The sequence below is a fragment of the Sciurus vulgaris genome, assembly GCF_902686455.1.
Source record: "Sciurus vulgaris genome assembly, chromosome: 6".
In the NCBI taxonomy this organism is placed as follows: domain Eukaryota; kingdom Metazoa; phylum Chordata; class Mammalia; order Rodentia; family Sciuridae; genus Sciurus; species Sciurus vulgaris.
Window position 1 is genome coordinate 35615681 of NC_136466.1, and position 20333 is coordinate 35636013.

The 20333-nt window shown below is 42.8% G+C and overlaps 1 protein-coding gene across 4 annotated transcripts in view; it reads right to left on the reverse strand.

Moving 5' to 3' along the window:
* Window positions 1–16437, reverse strand: part of RASGEF1C (RasGEF domain family member 1C) — an 82482-nt gene extending 66045 nt beyond the window's left edge. For all 4 annotated transcript variants that reach the window (XM_079144738.1, XM_079144737.1, XM_079144735.1 and 1 more), the window contains exon 1: window positions 16289–16437. The gene's annotated coding sequence lies outside the window, so the exon portion shown is untranslated. The remainder of the gene's footprint in view (window positions 1–16288) is intronic.
* Between the last annotated feature and the right edge of the window lie 3896 nt (window positions 16438–20333).

A 20333-nucleotide genomic window follows, 5' to 3' on the forward strand; every position in this document is an offset into this window, starting at 1 on the left:
TATTATCCATTAAGGAAATGAGAATTGAAGCCACTATGCACCTATTAGAACAGCTAAAATATAAAGGACTGACAATATCAAATGTAGCAAGGATGTACAGCAACTGGAATTTATTTTCACATGTTGTTAGAGGGAATATATAATTATTCAACCTCTTTGGAAAAGAATTTGGCAGTTTTTTGAAAAGTTAAACATGAATTTACCATATAACTTAGGCATTTCACTTATAGGTATTTATCCAAGAAAAATAAAATCATATATCCACTAACATATAAATTTTCATAGTACCTTTATTTATAATAGTCCCAAAGCATAAATAATCCAAATGTTCATCAACAGATACAATGGATACATTTCTTATGTATAATAAATTGCCACACACTTAATGATTTAAAACAACCAAAATTTATTATTTCTCACTTCCTACAGGCCAGGATTCTGGAACATTCCAGTTGAGTCCTTTGCTCAGGCATTCACTAGACCAAGATAATGGTATTATGGTTTTTAGGTGCAGTTTGTTCCCTCCAAAATTCATGTTGAAACTTGGTCCCCAACTTGATAGCATTGAGAGATGGTGGAGTCTTTGAGAAATGATTAGGCCATTAAGTAGACTAATGCCTTTCTTCAGGGAGTGAGTTCAACCTTTTATGGAACTGGATTAGTTACCAGAAAGGTGGGTTCTTATAAAGTAAGTTTCCCCCTCTAGGTTTTGTCTTCTATATCTACCCTTCCAATTTCTGCCTTCAGTTGATGCGGCTTCTAGCTCCATCACAAGATGAACAGATGATGGAGTCCCATCCTGAACTTCCCAGCTTCCAGACCTCTGAACCCAAATAAACCTCCGCTATTTAGAAATTGCTCAGTCTCAGTTATTCTGTTGTAGCAACAGAAAATGGACAAAGATACCTGTTATCAGAGGAGCTGCTGTCTTGTCTGAACTCTGGGGTCCTCATTTAAGTTCACTGGTTGACAGAATTTATTTCCTTATGGTTGTAAGTCTAAGGCCCTCAGTTCTAAGAGGCCACTAGCCTTCTCCACACATGGCAGTTTGCTTCTTCAAGACCAGGAAGAGAATTTCTCTGAGCTTCAAATATGTCTGACTTTAGGAATGACTCTGTTCTTATTTAATGGTTTGCCTGATTTAGTCAAGACCATCTGGAATTTATCCTTCTTGTTAACTCAAATTCAACTGCCTTGTGAACTTAACTACATCTGCAAAATCCCTTCTGCCATGTAACATATCTGACAACCAAATATCTCATCACATTCAGATGTACCTGTCACACTCATGGGAATAACATCTGTGGCATGAGGCAGGAATCTTGGGGCCATCTTAAATGCTGCCTGTCACTATAAACAAACTGTGGCATATCCTTACAATGAAATACTGCTCTGCAATGAAAAGGAAGAAACTCTGGATACATAGAGTAACACAAACACAGTGGTCCCTCCTCATACGCAATTTTGTTTTTCCCTATTTGAGTTATCCATAGGCAATATGGTATGACAATATGAACTGGAGAATTCTAGAAATAAGTAATTCATAAATTCTACTTTGTAGGCCATTCTGAGTAGTCTGATGAAATCTTGTGCTGTTTCACTCTCTCTTACCTGGGACATGAATTATGCCTTTGTCTAGTGTGTTCATGCTGTCAATGCTACCTCCCAACGTCTACTTAGTAGTCATCACATTTATCAGTTCAACTGTTGTGGTATCACCACTTGTATATCCTCAGTTTCAGGCATCCACTGGGTGTCTTGGAACATATCCCCTGTGGATAATGGGGGATGACTGTATATTCTAAAATAATTTTGCTGAGTGAAAGCAATTGGATGGATATGTTCAATATTTTGATTACAGTGATGTTTTATGAGCGTTTACATATATCTATACGTTATGAATGTTTCTTATTTATTAATTATACAACTTAAAAAGGAGGTTTATAAGTCTGCCACGGTTACTGAGAAACTTTTGTGTTTTTGAAATGCAATTTTCATGAAATCTAAATTCAGATCAGTTATTTCTGATGAAAACAACATCAGAACTGATATGTGCTGTAAACACAAAACCACATCTGGTTTTGAAGAGTGAAACATAAATCCTTAGTAACTTTTGTATTGGTTACACTATATTGGAATGATAATATTTTTGATAGAGTCAGTTGAATAAAATATGTTAATGTTGATTTTACCTTTTGTAATGTGGCTACTAGAGATTTCAAATTACTTTTGGGGCTTGTACTGGTCAGTGCTTGTACTACTGTAGATGTAACCACTATTTTGGAGAAGAGTAAGAGATAGACAAACAAGTTAAATGACACCCAAAGGATACAAAAAGCAAATTCAGAATATAGGATTCTCTGCAGGACAAATGTCCCCATTAATCTAGCAATGAATGGGGTGAAGACCAAACGGAAGAAAATTTAAAAAGGAGGAATGAAGAACTATTACAAAATATAAGAAGCTCAAGAGGTATAAAAAGTAAATGCAACATGTAGAATTTGGATCTTTCCTGATTTGTAAAAATAACTGCAAAAAGATTTTAAGTAGTGGGAGCATATGATTATGGACTGAATATTAGATGATTGCTATGGTTTGAATGTGTTTGTCAGAAGTTCATGTGTTGGAAACTTGATTCTCAAATTCATATGTTAGCAATATTTATAAATGGGGCTTTTTTTTGAGATAATTAAGATTAGATGAGGTCATAAGGGTGGGGTTCTCATGATGGCATTTGTGACTTTAAAAGAAGAGGAAGAGGGACCCAAACTAGCATGCTTGCTCTGTCTCGCATGTGATTCCCTCCACCATGTTATCATGTAGCAAGTATGCCCTCACCAGATGCTAGGCAGGGGCCAGTGGCTTGCTCTTGGACTTTCCACAGAAGTGTGAGTCATATAAACCTCTATTCTTTATAAATTACCTGATCTTAGATATTTTGTTATAGAAACAGAAAATAGACTGAGGCAACAATATTAAGAAATTATTAATTTAATGAGATGAGTCAATGGCATGATGGTTCTGCAAATAAAATCTCTATCAGATCCAAGATGCATATCAAAGTCATGAGAGAAATTGATTTCATATCTTAGTTTTGCTTTAAGAACCTAACAGGGTGGGAGTACAGATCAAGGAAGATGAACTGAGAGTTAACAGCAATGGGAGCGGGAAGATGGGTATCGGATGATTCATATTCATTACATTCTTCATGTTTTTGTAAATTTCTATAAGAAAATTTTTGTTAGGAAAAAAAAGAGAAAGGCTTGTGACTTTCTCCATGAAAGTCCTACCTGGCCTGCTGGTGACCTTGGGCTTTGGGAGGACAGTCCTGCTGGGCCCTCTTCCCTGTCTGAGCTGGGAATAAAGACAGCAGCAGGAAGGGATGCTGGGCTCTGCGTGTCTCTCTCTCTCCTCAGTAAGGTAAGTGGCAGCATCACTGATCACGTTTATTATATGAAATGTGCATCTGTCAACGACTCTCTCACGAAATTCGTTACAGCACCATAACCTAATTTGTTCCTCCTTCTTATACTCGCTGTTTGCAAAATAGAAGTACATTTTCCCCAGCAAACATTTCAGAACTGCAACACGCAGGCACTTAAAGCCCTTTTCATCATCCAAAGTGCTAATACAATTTGGCTGCGTTCATGCAGAAACATCTGTTTTCAAACCGCAGGCCACTGGGGGCCTGCAATTCACATCCCCAGAGCAGCTGTCACATGTTCTGTCATCTTAGCCTCTTTAAGCCTCTTCCACAATCTGTCTTGCACACATTCACAAAAAACACTGAATGTGCAATTTTTTACTCTTAAGGGGCTTGTCAGAAACAGCCTGCTTGTCAGAAGTTCTAAGCTGGGGGAAAGCCCTGGTGTGGTGGGGATACAGCCACTTCCCAGGTGACTGATGGGTGCTACGGATGGTCAAACAGTAAAGTACTGGGAAGTTAAACCATTTTTGATGGAAATTTGTCACAAGTAGATTACAACTCCCTACAGGGCCCTGGCTTGTGAGTAATTTCTGAGGATTCAGTCAACCCACTGTCCCCAACCCACATGCAAACTGTTTAGGGTCAAGTAGCTGAGTGTGCAGAGTTAGTGGCCCCTCCAAGAATGCCCCCAGTCTGCTCCTGTTCTGTTCTGGCCTGGTCTCTCCACTCCTCTGCCTTTTTCTCTGGTGCATGGTGCCAAAATACAATAAGGAAGTAGGTTCTAAATTTCTATAATGGCAGTAACTATGTCTACAACGATTAGTTGCATGTTTCTAAATAACTAAAGGGTAAGAGTTTGATGGTTCCCAACATATTAGAAATGATAATATTTGAAGAGATGGAAATGCAAATTACCCTGATTTGATCATTATACATTATACAAACATAAAATTATAATACCATGCCATATAAATAAATACTTTTTTTTTTGGTACTGGGAATTGAACCAGGGGTGCTTAACCACTGAGACACACACACACACACACACACACACACACATATGAGCCCATATATACATACATACTCTCTCTCTCTCTCTCTCTCTCTCTATATATATATATATATATATATATTTTTTTTTTTTTTTTTTTTTTTTTCCCCAGACAAGGTCTCACTGAGTTGTTTAGGGCCTTGCTAACTTGCTGAGGCTGGCTTTGAACTTGTGATCCTCCTGCCTCAGCCTCTTATATGTCAATTAAAAATAAAAATTTTAAATGAAAAGGAAAAGAAAGTAGGTCCAGAGCTCTCCTGCAAGTCTGGGGCTGTCCTCCCTCCCCCGGCCGTAGGTGACAATGGAGTAGTCCCATGACTGGCTTTGGAGAGCAGGCACTGAGCTACCAGGGTCTCTCATGCTGGGAGCCTTGACACTTGCTCCTCCCTCCTCTCTCCAGCCACACGCATTTTGCCTGACTCCTGTTTGACCTTCAAGAGCAGTTGGGCATCCCATCGTCCTGAAAGCTCCCTTTGAGTTGACCTCAACTGCAGTCCTCACGCATATGAATTCAGGGTCACAATGGGCCCTGGGACTACGTGGCTTGATTAATTAGTGGTCTCCCAAGTGATAACAGACCAACAAGAGGAGGATGGGAGGATGATGGTGGGCTGTCCTCTCAATCTTTTATTACAGGTTGAGCATCTATAATCTGAAAACCCCAAATCCCTATGTGTGTAAATTGTACATAAAACATAAATGGATTTCATGTTTAGACTTGAGTGCCATGCTCAAGATATTTCATTATGTATAATGTGCGAATATTTCAAAATCTGAAGAAATCAGAAACCAGAAACACATCTCGTCTCAAGCATTTTAGACAAAGGTGATTCAACTTGCCTTTGTTGAAAAGGATTGTGTTATGCAATATTTGCTACATAAAAAGACCTGTAGCATATATAAGTCATGAAGCATGATAACGAATTAGATACCTGGAGGTTGTCCAGCCAATTAGGCACTGGAACACCATTAATCATCTGTATCTTCCTCCCTCCCTACTTCCCCCTCATTTAGCTGGATCCACATTATCTGGAATAAATTTAAAATTTGTTTTTAACTAATTAAAACGTATATTTGACCAATAAAAACTGCATATATTCATGGTAACAAGATGTTTCAATAGATGTAAACATTGTGAAATGGCTAAATCAAGATAATTAAAATATTAATCAATTCACATACTTAATCATTGAATGTGGAACTTTTTTTACCTTATTATATTTATTTATTCTTATGTGGTGCCAAGGATCAAACCCTATGTCTCACAAGCACCAGGAAAGCACTCTGCCACTAAGCCACAACACCAGCCCCAACTGTGGAACTTAAAAAAAAAAAATTTGTAGTTATAGATGACAGCATGCCTTAATATTGCTTATTAATTAATTAATTAATTTTATGCAGTGCCAAGGATCAAACCCAGTGCCTCATACATGCTAGGCAAGCACTCTGCAACAGCTACAGCCCCAGCCCCTGCTTTGTGGAACTTTAAAAAACCCATTTGCAAAACATTTTTATCTCAGAAATAAGTATCTCTAAACAACATGTTATATAGCTTGCTTGCTTTTATGTTTTATGAAAATGACATCATCCTGTGTACATTTCTCTTTTACTTTACATGATGTTTCGGAGATTTCTGCAGTGTGATGGTCCATCATGTGAGTGTGTCACAATTTCTTTTTCCATTTTCCTGTCAATGGAATTTAGGTTGGTTCCAGTTGTTCCTACTGAGAGCAGAGTCTCAGAGCTCATGTACATAAAATTCTCTTAGTGACACCTCAGGGTGAAACTGCTCCTTTATAAGATATGTGGCAAGTATCGACTTCACTAGACAATTCTACAAGTAGTTTGAAAACTGGTCGTACAATTCATATTTCCATATAAAAATGATAAGTGTTTCTATTTACTTTCATCCTCTCTAATGTTTGTTATTGTCAGACATATTAATTTTTACTAACTGAGTGTTCCATAGTATTTGTGTGTGTGTGTGTGTGTGTGTGTGTGGTGCTGGGGATTGAACCCAGGGTCTTAGTGCACGGGAGACAAACATTCTACCAACTGAGCTATATCCCCAGCCCTTCATGGTATTTCTTCCTGGAATATTTGATAGATCTACTGGGAAAGCCTCCCAGGCCTGAGACTTTCTGTCTGGGAAAGTTTTTGAACAATAAATTAAATTTATTTAACAGAAATAGTATTGTTCAGATTTTCCATTTCTTCTTATATCAATTTGGTAAGCTGTATCTTTCAGAGCATTTGTTCATTTTATCTAAAGTATCAAATGTATTGGTACTTCATAAAAATTCCTTGCTATCCTTTTCATGTGTGTGGAATTTTCAGTGCTGTCTCCTTTTTTATTCCTGAGATTGGTCACTTGTGTGTCTTTCTGTCTGTCTGTCTCTCTCTCTCTATTAGTCAGTGTTGCAAGGAGTTGATCAATGTTGTTAACCCTTTCCAAAGGGTTTTTCCTCTATCGTTTGTACTCTATTTTGTTTATGTCCAGTCTCAGGAGATAATGTTCATAAAGAACTTGGCCTACCCTGCTGGGTAGATAATAAGTAATAAATACTATGTATTACAAAGCAACATTTAACCACAAGTATTTCTGAGTAACATCAGGGTGATGATACCCAAAAAATTTGAGGCTTCCCAAGATCTAACATCAACCCCAAATATAGAGCCAGGTGTTCAGCCCCTCAAACCTACACCAGCATGGCAGATCATGCTCACTGATGGAGCACCTATGGCCAGCCCTGTATCCAATGTCCTGCTAACCTTCTTTGGTCTAAGGCATTTTTGTCACAGTGGCAGAGAACTGACTCACAACAAATAAACCAAGTAAATACTTACTCATCAGGGGCATTATTTTACTGATTCAAAGAGGCTGCACTACCTCCTGGCCTTTAGCTATAACATTGCATGGAAAGTAGGAATTTTCCAATCAGAAAGATCCTTGGTGCCCCATGCAAAGGACTTTACCTGGTAACACTGGAGCCTGTGTTAGCTTTCTTCAAAAATAGTGAAACTGAGCACTCCCTACCCCAACTCATGGGTCTTTCTCAGGTAAGTTGACAGGGCTCTTCCTGACCAAATTATGGGTTTAGTAGTTTGGGGCATCCTTGGCAGTTGGATACTAATGCCCTAAGGAAACTATGGAAGTCAACAGGACACTAGTATCTTTTGGTAGAGCACATGAGGACTTCCTTCTGTAGGCCATGACCCCAGGGAGCTCTTCTGGGTAGAGGAATATAAGGTTATCATTTCTGAAAGTGAGGGACACATGTTGGGTCCCCCAAGAAAGGGAAGGAAATGAATGCACAGTGGATAATTGTTCTGTCCCAACCATTGGCATTATTAGCCCCATTTAGTGTCTTAGGCCTAGAGCTATGCTAGGGGTATGAGAGTCACCAGTGAGGAAGCGATATGTGTTAGTCCATTCTTATGGCTATCACAAAATACTTAGACTGGGTAATTTATAAATAATAGAAGTTTATTTCCCATAGTTCTGGAGCCAGGAGGTCTAAGATCAGTAGAATCGATGTCTGGTGTCTGCACCATAGACGGTGTACTGTTGCTGCTTCCTCATGTGGCAGAAGGTGCAAACAACTCCCTGTATCTCTTATAAAGTCACTAATCCCATCATGAGGGTTCCATCCTCATGGGTTAATCACTTCTTAAAGAACCTACCTCTTAATGTTATCATCTTGGTGCCTGAGTTTCAGCATATGAATTTGAGGGTACACATTCTGATCATAGCAGTGACTTGGGTGCTTTCTACTGCATTTAGTTGCTCATGGAATCCTTTAGGGTGACTCGCGTGCAATGAAATGGCAGGCACCTTTGCTGAAAGAGGAAACCCAGTGAGGCAGAGCTGGACCACAGGGCCAGGTCCACAATGTGGGGGAATAAGGAGGCAGTCCCCTGGGAGGACAGAGTGATAAGAGGACTGGGATGGACACCCAGGTGGTGGGAAGGGAAACTGAAGTAGAATCCCCAAGGTACCACAGGACATCCTTGTACAGCCTCTGGCCCAAGGCCCTCCCCAGTGGCTACTCACCCAAAGGACTACACCTCTCCTCCCCCCACCACTCTCCACATGCTTGCTGACAGAAATCGCAGACCCCAGAGGGACACAAGATGGGGAAGGCAGAAGTATCACATTCTGTAATTTTAACAAAGTATCACATTCTGTAATTTTAAAATGAGTTTGACCTGAAACAACTTTTATAGTTTTTCAAGGAGTCTGAAAAATCCAGATCATGCAAGAAAATTTGATATAGAGCTTTCAAAATGGCCCATCAGGAAAGATGGGAGAAAATGGAGAGATTATTGCAGATTAGAAGAATCTAAAAGACATGACGAACCAATGTAGTGTTTGATCACTGATTAGATTCTTCATTTTAAAAATAAAGCCAAAAAGGACATTATTGGGGCAACTGAAGAAATCTGAATATGGACTGCATAGGAGAAAAAAATTGTATTATTGTTTAATTTCTTGAGTGTGATATCTGAGTTATTTTGAGATCTTGCTAATGTCATGATCCCTGTGACTTACTCTTTAATGGTTTACCAAAATATGAGCAGTGAGATACTGCAAATGTTCCACAGTGTGAAAAACTGATGAATTTTGACAAAGAGTAACACCATTATTTATGAAACTTTTGCAAGTAACAAAGTTGGTGACATTTCCAAGTCCCCAGGGTAATGTCAGCCACCTATCTAAATCTCTTCATGATAAAAGCCAACACAGATCAACTAAGAGAGCAAATATAACCACTCATACCCTCACTCCCTGCATGAATAGGAGACAGGACATTTCATGCTTCCAACTGGTGTGAGTGAGGAAAGAAAACTCCAACCTTCAGAACTGTTTCCAGATACCACACTGGTATTGGAGGAGTAGGTGCCATGTGAAAAACAGGAGAGGACAGCTGGGGTAAAAAGTTAAAATGAAATATCCCCAGAAGAAGTCCCTCCCCAAATGCGGAAATACAGAGAAGTGGCAAAGACCAGTGGTTCAGAGCACTGTTCTGCTAAGGAAATCAAAGGGGACAGAAAGTATATTTAGCCTGAGATGGCTGTCTTGGCAAGGCCCTGCTTCTAGGGGACAGGCCTGTGGCTCAGAAGTAGAGACGGCCTTGAAGGCTTAGTGGTAAATGCACAGAAGACGCAAGCAAGGAAATTTGAGGACCTATAGAAGCAAAAGTGACTTATGAACTCAGAGGCGTGGAATGGCTCCCAATTCCCCCAAAAGACTCCAAGACTCTGTACCTCACTGTATCAAAGTAAGAGGGAACTCTAAACCAAGAGCCCTAGTGTGATCCCCAAATCTCCAACTCCTGCCTACAGTCGTCCGTTATTACCAGTTCAAGAAAGACATTTCTAAGTTAACAATGACAGATAATATCCATACAAAGCCAACATAATTCCCACAAACCAGTTTATAAATGAAAAAATATAACCCAAAACCCTGACTTAAATTGCCTTGTGCTATTGACTGAATGTTTGTGTTCCCCCCAAAATTCATATGTTGAAACGTAGTGCCCAGTATGATAGTATTTGGAAATGGGGCCTTTGAAAGGTGATTAGGTCATAAGAGGGAAGTCCTCATTAATGAGTTAATGCCCTTATTTAAAAAAAAAGACCCAGAGAGATCTCTTCCCTCAGGGGAGGTTGCAGTAAGAACATGCTCTATCAACCAAAAAGTGGGCCTTCACTGGACTGCTAATATTCTGGTGACTTGATATTGGACTCCCCAGTCTCTAGAACTGTGAGAAATAAATTTCTGTCATTTAAAAACCACCTAGTGGGCTGGGGAGATAGCTCAGTTGGTAGAGTGCTTGCCTTGCAAGCACAAGGCCCTGGGTTCGATCACCAGCACCACAAAAAAAAAAAAAAATAAATAAATAAAAAAAACAAATAAATAAATAAAAACCACCTAGTTACCGTGTTTTGTTATAGCAGCCTATAGTTTTGTATGGACTAAGACACCCTAAGAAAACAATCATACATACATATGAAAAAATCCCAAATTATAAACTCATAACCTCAACAGAAATGGACAAAAATAAGTGAACATGAAATTATAGAGTTGTCTGAACTGGGCAAAGAAAATAGTATCATTCAGAAATTAACACTAAATTAAAAAAATCTCTTAAGGAGAATAGATTTGACTAAGAATTTAAGAATGGTCATTAAGGAAATGAATGAAATCACCCATAAAACAAATGAAATAAAATAGTGAAGAGAATCATAGAAGAAAGTGTTAGATATTGGAAGGGGAGAAAGGATCTAAAACACGTATTATTGGTAGCTCGAAAGAAGAAAAACAAAATAATGCGACACAATTCACATTTAAAACTATGATACAAGAAAACTTTCTGGAAATAAAAGGAGATTTGAATCTGCATATTCAAAATGTCTGCCAAGCACCTAAGAAAATCCATCCTCAATGAGATCAATTCCAAAGATAATGCCTAATGGAATGATTAGACTTTGAGAGTAAAGGAAAACAGCAGGCAAACAAAAAAAGTCCTTTTGAACTCCGGGAAAATGATGAGGTCAATTGCAAAGGGAATAAAAGTGTGCATTCATCACACTTCTTGACAACAAACTGTAGGTCATACAATGGAAAGAAAGTGTGAGCCAAGGATTTTATAACCAGCTAACCCATTCTTAAAATATTAAGGGTAGAGAAAGAAAGAAATCAAGGAATAGTGTACTCATGAGCTCTTAAGGAACCTATCAAGTGCTAAACTTTGTCAAGCCAAGGAATGACTAAATAAGTATAGCAACCAGAATCCAACTCTGTTGCGGTGGATGGTCCTGTAGCACCCACCCATACAATGCCTGACTCTTGCTATTCATACCCTGAGTACTGGTGGAATCTGACTTTTCTCCAACCAGTGGAATATGGCAAAAATGATGGGATAGCATGATTATGTTATGTCATTATTTTATGATGTTATGTTTTGTTGTACTATATTATGACTGATTTGCTAATAGATTTGATCTAGAGTTTCTCTTTCCTGGTTTAATCAAGTAAGCAGCCACACTGGGGAAGCCCACCTGACAAGGAACTGGAGGTGGTCCTTAGGAACCACTTCTAAAAGTTGAAAGTGACTTCTGGTCAACAACCAGCAAAAATTTAAGCTCTAGTCCTATACCCTCCAAGAACTAAATGCTGTAACAAAAAACAAACAACAAACAACAACAACAACAAAACAAAACAAAACAGTGAGTAGAAAAGCAAATTCTTCTCTAGTTGATGGGAACCTAGTCTTGGCTAACACCAGCAAAAACCCAGCTGAACCATGTGTAGACTCCTGAGCCATAGAAAGTATGAGATAATAAACTTGAACTGCTTTAAGTCACTCAGTTGATGATAATTTGTGCTGCAGCAATAGATAACTAACATAATTAGACTAAAAATAATATAATCATACTAAAAATAATCATGACTAAATCATGCTCAAGTGGTTTGGCTTTAGGAATGCAAGGGTGGCTTAGTATTTTTGCATATTTTTCATGTATTTTTCTTATTGTTTGTTTCACCCTAGTCCCAGACCTGACATTAGGAAAACCACTAATATTATTCACTATGTTAATAGTGCTAAGGAGAAATAACATTATTATTTCCATATATGGCTTCAACAAATATTAATTTCCACTAAAATGGGAATCAATGGATACTCCCTGATATGGCTTGAATGTATCCTCTGAAGACATGTATTGGAAACTTCATCCCCAATGTGACAGTGTTGAGGTAGGGCCTAATAACAGGTGATTAGGTCATGAGGGCTTTGCCCTCAGGAATAGATTAGTCATTGTGACACTGGGTTAGTTATCTCGAGAGTGGGTTATTATAAAAGGAAGTTTGCATCCTCTTGTGCTCTTGCCCTTCTTCCTTCTGCCATGGGATGATGAAGATCAAAGGCCCTCATAGATATGACCCCTTGATCTTAGACTTTACAACCTCTAGAACCATGAACCAAATAAACTATCGTTTATAAATTAAGTCTAGTATTCTGTTAAGGCAGCAGAAAATGGACTAAGACACTCCCTTAATATTCTATCCATTCATCCATCCCTTCCCACCCTCAAGTCACCATCTTTCTTAATGGGGAAAGTGCCAGTGACCTTTTTACTAAGGTCAAGAACAAGGTAAATTTGCCTGTTGCATCCAATATTTAACATTCAAAGTATTTAGCCAATTTAATTAGATAAAAGAAAGCAATGAATGCATAAAAATCAGTAAAGAAAAAGATTTGAATTTTCAGGTGACAGAATACCTGGTCTAAGAATCAATAGAACTCACGACAAATAAATTCATTAAGGTGGGAAGACAAAAAATTACATATATAGAAACAATGTCCAGTTACAAATTACAGCTTAAGAAACACAATCACAAACAACAAGGCAAAATACTCATCAGTAAACTTGACAAGGTAAGTGAAAAACCTATGAGAGGAAAGCTTTAAAACACTCCCCAAAGCAGTCTTGAATGAATAGAAAGACATTCCCCTGTTTCTGGATGAGATGACTCAACCTCACAATGATATCAATTTTCCTGAAGCTAACACATAAACTTAATATGATTCTTTGCAAATACTAGCAACACAAACAGGTAGGAAATCCTTGAAATAAAAAGCGATGTAAGAAATCAACCCTGTCAGGTATCAAAATACAACAAGATTATTGCAATAGTCTTGAATAAAGTCTTTCTTGCCTTTAAATACAAAAATGTTCTGGAGTGCACACATGCACACACATGTATACACACACCCACACCCACAAACATACACACACTGTAATGCTTTCACTGGTGCACAGACGCACCTGGGAGACAGACTAGAAACAGGCTCACTGCTGTTCAGCACATGATAAAGGTACATTTTTAATCACTAGAGAGATGATGAACTTTTTAATAACTGGGAGTTGGAATAGAGGGACAGACACTTGGAAAACCATTAGATTGGATCCATATATTAAATTCAAAACCAAACAAGTATTAGAAGACATGAATGAATTTCTTCAAGTTGAGCTGGGAAATCTTTCCAACTCTGATTCAAAATCTAGATCTAATAAGAGGAAAGTGTGATTAAATCAACTGTACTTCCTCCCCCACTGGGCATAGGGAGGTCAGAGAGTGATGCACTCTGGTGAATGCAGGGAACGGGGCAGTGCTTGAATTCAAACCAGCCCCCCTATACTTTATAGGTTGTAATTAATAGAAGACCACACCCTCCTCATGCTGCAGGTCCTTCCAGGACCCAGGCCTCCTTGTGGCTGTGGCTCAAGAGTGTGGACTGCACATCAAGTAGCCTATTGGCTCCCCCTCACAAATATCTATCCATCTCCTGATCCACCAACCAGTCCCATCCTTGCCAGGTTGACTCCAGTAGCCTCCTCCCTCTCCTGCCCCCTGGAGACCTCTCCACAGTCATTAGGAACATCCTTTCAATACTCAAACTCCAAACCTTCTGAGGTCTGCCACTACACACAGATGAAAATCCAAACCTCCACCAGCTCCTCTCACTGGCTCTGTTGGTTCAGTTCCTGCTGTCCACCTTGAGGGACCTTGAACCTGCTGTTTCCCGTAGACCTTTTCCATGGATCTTTCATTCACAGCATAGTTAGAGGTCACTGTTTAGGGTCATCCTTTCCGAACAGGCTAAGTATGAGCCCCCATCCCGATCTTTCTTAACAATTACCTTGTTTTCTTACTTCTTTCTGGGAAGTGTTTCTTACCAGCACTTATCCTCTGACATGACCTTGGATTTCCCTTTTATTTTTTTCCTTTGGTACTGGGGATTGAACGTAGGGGCAATCTACCACTGAGCTACAGCTCCAGCCCTTATTAAAATTTTGTCTTTTTAGGTATACATGACAGTAGAGTATGTTTTGACATATTATATACACATGGAGTTTAACTTACTCTAATTAGGATCCCATTCTTGCAGTTGTACATGATGTGGATTTTCACTGGTTGTGTATTCATATATGAACATAGAAAAGTTCTAATTCATTGTTTCCTATTTCACTCCCTTCCTTTCCCTTCATTCCCCTTTGTTTAATCCAGTGAACTTCTGTGTCCCATCCTCCCCCTCCCCTGCCATTGTGTGTCAGTATCCACCCATCAGAAAGAACATTCAGCCTTTGGTTTTTTTGGGGGGATTGGCTCATTTCACTTAGCATGATAGTTTCCAGGTTCATCCATTTACCAGCAAATGCCATAATTTCATACTTCTTTATGGCTGAGTAATATTCCATTGTGTATATATACCACATTTTCTTTATTGATCTGTTGAAGTGCACCTTGGTTGGTTCCATAGCTTAGCTATTGTGAACTCAGTTATAAACATTGCTATAAACATTGATGTGGCTGCATCACTGTAGTATGTCCCCAGTCCTTTTTTACTGTTTACTTTGAAACAGGGTCTTACTAAATTGTGGAGGCTGACCTTGAACTTGCAATTCTCCCACCTCAGCTTTCCAAGTAGCTGGGATTACAGGTGTGTACCATCACAGCTTGTGGATTTTTCATTCGATAACTGTAATTGAATGGCCTCCTATCTCCCACACCAGATGGAGAGCACTTACTGGGGCAGAAAGTAGGCAGCACATAATAGGTACTCAATGAATACCCTGGGCAAGTAAGTAGAAAACCCCAGGCTTAGCCAGGTTGCTAGGCACAGTGGTCAAAATATCTAGGTTGGACCCTCACCTTTGCCACTTCATGGCCCAAGACTGAACAATCCTGTCACCTCTCTAAGTCTCAGTTATTTCAGCTGTGAAATGGAAACACAGCACATATCTAACAGGTCTTTCCAAGACCCCCTCTGGCTCTCAGCAGAACTTCTGCCTCATAGTTCCAGGTAGCAGGAGGTAAGGGCTGGGGAGAGCCCCACTGCCACTGCCCCAAGTTGGTCTTTTTCCACGCTGAGCATGAAGCATGCCTGAGGCTGTCCTTTCCTACAACCCCCGCACCTGTAGCCCTCCTTTTTCCAATCTAAACAGAAGAAACGAGGTGGTCACTTGATCGTGCCTGCTCCCACGGCGCGGAGTACACACCCAGAGCCCCCAAGCAAATCCCACCATCCTGCAGGCCCTCTGACGGATACATTCCTCAAAGCTGATTTCAGTTTCTGTGATAACACCCTCTTCCTCCAAGGACAAGGCCCTTTAGTCCCTTCTTCACAAGCATCCCACTAGTAAGCTGTGCCACCCCATTTCATAGGCGGGGAAACTGAGGTCCAGGTAGGGTGAAGACTGGCTTTTCCTGCCACCCGAGTAGCTGAAAGAATCTCGCTCTTCACGCATAGTAGGGCAGCGGGGGTCCCATGGCAGAAACCGGTCTCCCTCAGCGGCTAGGGGGGGTGTGCCCTTCGCCGGTCCCCTCCTCAATCCCTTCTTGTATCTCCAGTCCCAGCGACTCGGCCGCTGCTGACCCCGCCGCACCAACCGTGTCCCTCAGGGCACACTCCCACGCAGCACGCAGCCCCCTCCACGGTCCACCACCCCTCGCCGCGCGGGCAGCACACTCGCGCGCGCCGCGGTTACCGGCCCCGCCGCCCTGCCGGCCACGCGCACTGTCACCCGTGCGCGCACCTGTGCCCTGGGTCAGACCAGAGCGTCCCCGCCAGCTGCTTGGATGTCCGCCATCCACGCCCAGATCGCCGCCCCTCATCTAAGCGTCCAGACTTGTCCCGCACCGGCGCCCCACCGCCGCTCGCAGCCCCTCCCATACGCCCGCGAACCTCGCGCCCTTGTCCGCAGCACCAGGTGTCCTGCCTGGCCGCATCACCACTCACCGGCTCCCGGCACGCCTGAAGCCCGGGCCCGGCCCATGGGCAGCACCCCTGGCGCTGGCTGCGAGGTGCGGCGCCACAGACCCGGGGCGCTGCCCGTTGCCCGCAGCCCGTTCAGATCCCCCGATGCAGCCCGCCCGTGCGCTGGTGGTCGGCCCCGAAGGAGCGCTGCTCTGCGCCACCTCGCGGCCGCACAGGGGAGTGCTGAGCGGGAGGGGCGCGGGGTGGAGTCCAGGGAGTCCCTGCAGAGCAACTCTATTCCCGCTGCCTTGCAAGCGGCTTCCTGGGTACCGGAGGCGGCTCTGTCCACCAGGCCTCTCCTCTGCTCCAGGTCTCAGGATCAAGGCAGACATCCAATCCTGCCTTCAGGACCCTCCGTTACGGCTCGCTTCCCACCCCCGTTGAATGTTCACACCAGTCAGAAGTGCCCTGCTGAGCATTGTTTCTGGGGACCGCTGCACTTGAACTCCTCTCCCCACCGTCATCTCTTCACTAGGCCAACTGCTTGCACTCTGAAACCCAGTTACCCTCTTCCTTAAGGCTCTGACCGCTCTTCTGTGCTCTCCTTCTCTGTTGGACCATCGAACTTGGTTGTCGTGTCCCTGAGTCCTGTTGGCACTGGGTGAACACTGAAGTGGGCCAGGGAGATTGCACACAACCACCCCTCTTCCCAGTGAGGAATATCGAGGGGAATCAACCCCACAGGGAGAGGTGGGAGTGCTGCTCTGAAGACACTAGGGTGCAAGGAGGATAAAGATGTGTTATCTCACTTTCAGGACTAATGCAGGTTGAGTGGGTTGAACAAGGAGGCAGCAGGCCCTGGGGCAGGAGCAAGGCCAGAGGCTGGTCAAAGTGGGTGATGTTTGAGACCAATGCCAAGGGCCAGGTGGGGGAAGAGCCTGGGAGGCCTGTTCTGGGCAGAGAGGAGATCAGGAGTAAAGGCCTATGAGCAGTGTAGACTTTGCATCTTTTCAAGGCAAGTGGGCTATGAAGGAGGCTGAAGAGTCTGGGAACCAAGGAGGAAGAGGGAAGGCCCAGGTGGCCTCCAGGATAGGATGAGGAGGTGTATTCTGTCCCTTGGGTGTGGCCATAAGGGCAGGTTTAGCCCCAGCTTTGCTGGGAGGAGCTGATAGTCCCCAGCTGTACTGGTCCTGGTTCCCATGAAGATTTTCCCAGCATCTACCTGGGCCCCCTGCCTTGGTTGCCCAGGTGACATCTCCACTCACATGCAATTCTGGGTCTCCCAGGTTTGCTCTACAACCTGCATGCAGGGTTGGTGGGGCTTGGGTCCTTATCCATTGCGAGTGGACCTGAGGGAGGAGGAACATGCAGAAGCTTATGGAGGTGGTAGTGGCAGGGAACAGCTGATGAGTACGTACAGCAGGCAAGGGCAAGAGATGGGGACAGACCCAAGTGAGGGGTATTCCTGGGGAAGAAGTTGCAGGGCAGGGTAATGGGAAGACAAGAATGTATGAGAAGTGACAAAAGCTGCTGGGGCATGACCAGGGAGAATGGGGACATTTTTCCCAAGAAGGGGGAGGAGCCCCTTCACAGAAGACACGGATTGGCTGAGATCCCTGCCATGGGGAATTTGGGAGACACCTGGAGGTAGCTGGACTTGTGGGTGCAGAAGTTGGGGGAGACCTCTGGGGTGAAGGAACCCTTGAGGTTTCAATAGCTGCAGATGCTCAGTGCCAAGAGCCTGCATGGCCTCCACATCATGTCTGCCCCCAACTCTTGGCACAGTCACAGAGGTGACTCAGGAAGGAGTCTGACGGCAAGTAAGGCTGCTGAGCAGAATTACCAATAAAATCCAAGAACAATGAGGACAGAGCTTTGGGCTCTGGCCAGTGTATTTTATTAGTGTAACCCATAAGCCAGTGTCCATTCTTGGGTCTGGTGAAAGCTCTCCAAAGTTATTACAAGGGCAAATCTATAGGAAGTCGTTATATAGCTAGCTACTGGGGGGTACGTATGTCACATTCTACTACTGTTTATAGACCAGGGCCCTGCCTATCTGAGGAGTCTGGGTGGGGATCAGGGAGGAGTGAGAGAGAATATGTGTGTATGCCTGTGCATGTGTGTGCAAATGGTATGTGTTGGCAGAGTGTGCATGTGAGTGTGCATGTGAGATGGTATTCAATGCATATGAATGGTACATGTTTATACAGCACATGTGAGTGCAAATAGTGTGTGGTGTGTGCATGTTTGGTGGATATGTGGTGTGTGTGTGGTGAGCATGTGTGTGGGGTGAGTGTGCACAGAGCCAAGCTCCTGGCTGTGCTGAACATGAAGGCAGGTGAGATTATAGGGAAGGGTGAAAAACTTGCCTGCTAAAATTCACCCCTCAAGACTTGGATTTCCTCAGGACCCTCATTAAGTCCCCAAAGTCATGACTCCTCCTTGAGTCCCTAGAGCTCCCAGCAGCACTTCTGCCAGTCTGTGGAATACCTGGGATTGACCCCCAGGGTTAAAGTACCCAGGACTATGTCCTTTTCAGGCTATGGCTATTTAACTTGTCCATCTATGGCTTATTTATGGAACATGGAAATACAGAGGGGCCCATGACCTGAGTTTTAGACATGGCCCTCCCTGCCCTACTTCAGTGAGCAGGATTGATCACCCCTGCCAGCAAAGTGGCTCCTTTCATTGTTGGCTTCCTGGCATGAAGAGTCCCAAGTGTCCTGGAGCATAGGTTAAGGCTCAGAGGAAGTTTTACTGGGTCCTGGGGAGCATCATGCAGCAGTCTAAGTCTGCAGGCATGGGAAATAACTCCTGAGGGTCCTCAGTCTCCAAAGCTTGGGGGAAAGTTGCTACATGATCAGAGCTTCAGGTTCTCGTGGGGAACAGAAAATGTTAAACCTCTTTTCCCCTACTGAGTCCTCTCAGGCATCTGCCACACTCAAGGGCTCACTTATCCAAGATAGTCAAACGTCAGTGTGTATAGGAACATGTGAAGAAAATGCAGCACTCTAAGACCCTCCATTGAGACCCAGGTTCAGGGGTCTGGGTGGCCCCACACTGTGTATTTGTAACAGGTGACTCAGGTGATGCTGATACCAGAGGGAAGATGGAGCAAATTTCAAGAATTGCTAATTTAAAGCAATATGGAATTGTCATTCTGTCTGTGGTAGGCAGAATAATGACCTCCAAAGTTGTGTATGTCCTAATCCCCAGAACCTGTGACTATGTTGCCTTCCATGACTTTGCATGTATGTGAAGATTATCTTGGATTATCCAGATGAGTCCAGTGTAATTACACGGGTCCTTAAAAGTGGACATTGAGGCAAGAGGATGGCAAGTTCAAAGCCAACCTTTGCAACTTAGGGAGACTCTGTCTCAAAATAAAATGTAAAAAAGGGCTGGGTATATATTTCAGTAGCATACATGAGGCCCTGGGTTCCATCCCCAATACCAGGAAGAAAAAAATCAGAAGGGGGAGGCAGAAGAGAACCAAAGATATAATAATGGAAGTCTGGTTAGAGAAATGCTGAGCTTTTAGCTTTGAAGATGGAGGAAGAGGCCATGAACTGCGAGGAGTGCAGGCAGTCTCTAGAAATGGGAAAAGGCAAGAAAATCTGACTCTCCCCTACAGCCTCTGAAAGGAGCCACCCTGTCTGTCAACTTGTTTTAAACCCAGTGAAACCCATGTTGGACTTCTGACCTGCAGAGCTGTAAGATACAATTGTGTGGTTTGGAGCCACCATGTGGTAACGTGCACACCATCAACAGGGAACTAACAGATCATTTCACAAGAGGGGATAAGAGAGGACAGGTGACTTGGGCAGGTGGCCCAGCAGAGATAGAGCCCACAGTCTACCTGTCTAATGCCCAAACCCTCCATGCTTCTCATTGGCTGGGCAGAATGGATGAAGTAGTACTGACTTTTTCTGGGAGTTTGTTCACAACATAGACTCCTGTGAGACTTCTGAATCAGAGGGTTTGGAGCCCAGGAAATCAAATCTTTTAGCAGATACTCTATGTAGTTCTAAGTTTGAGATCCAGTGCCTCGGCCATTTCTATACTGTACATTATAGTCACGTGTCCC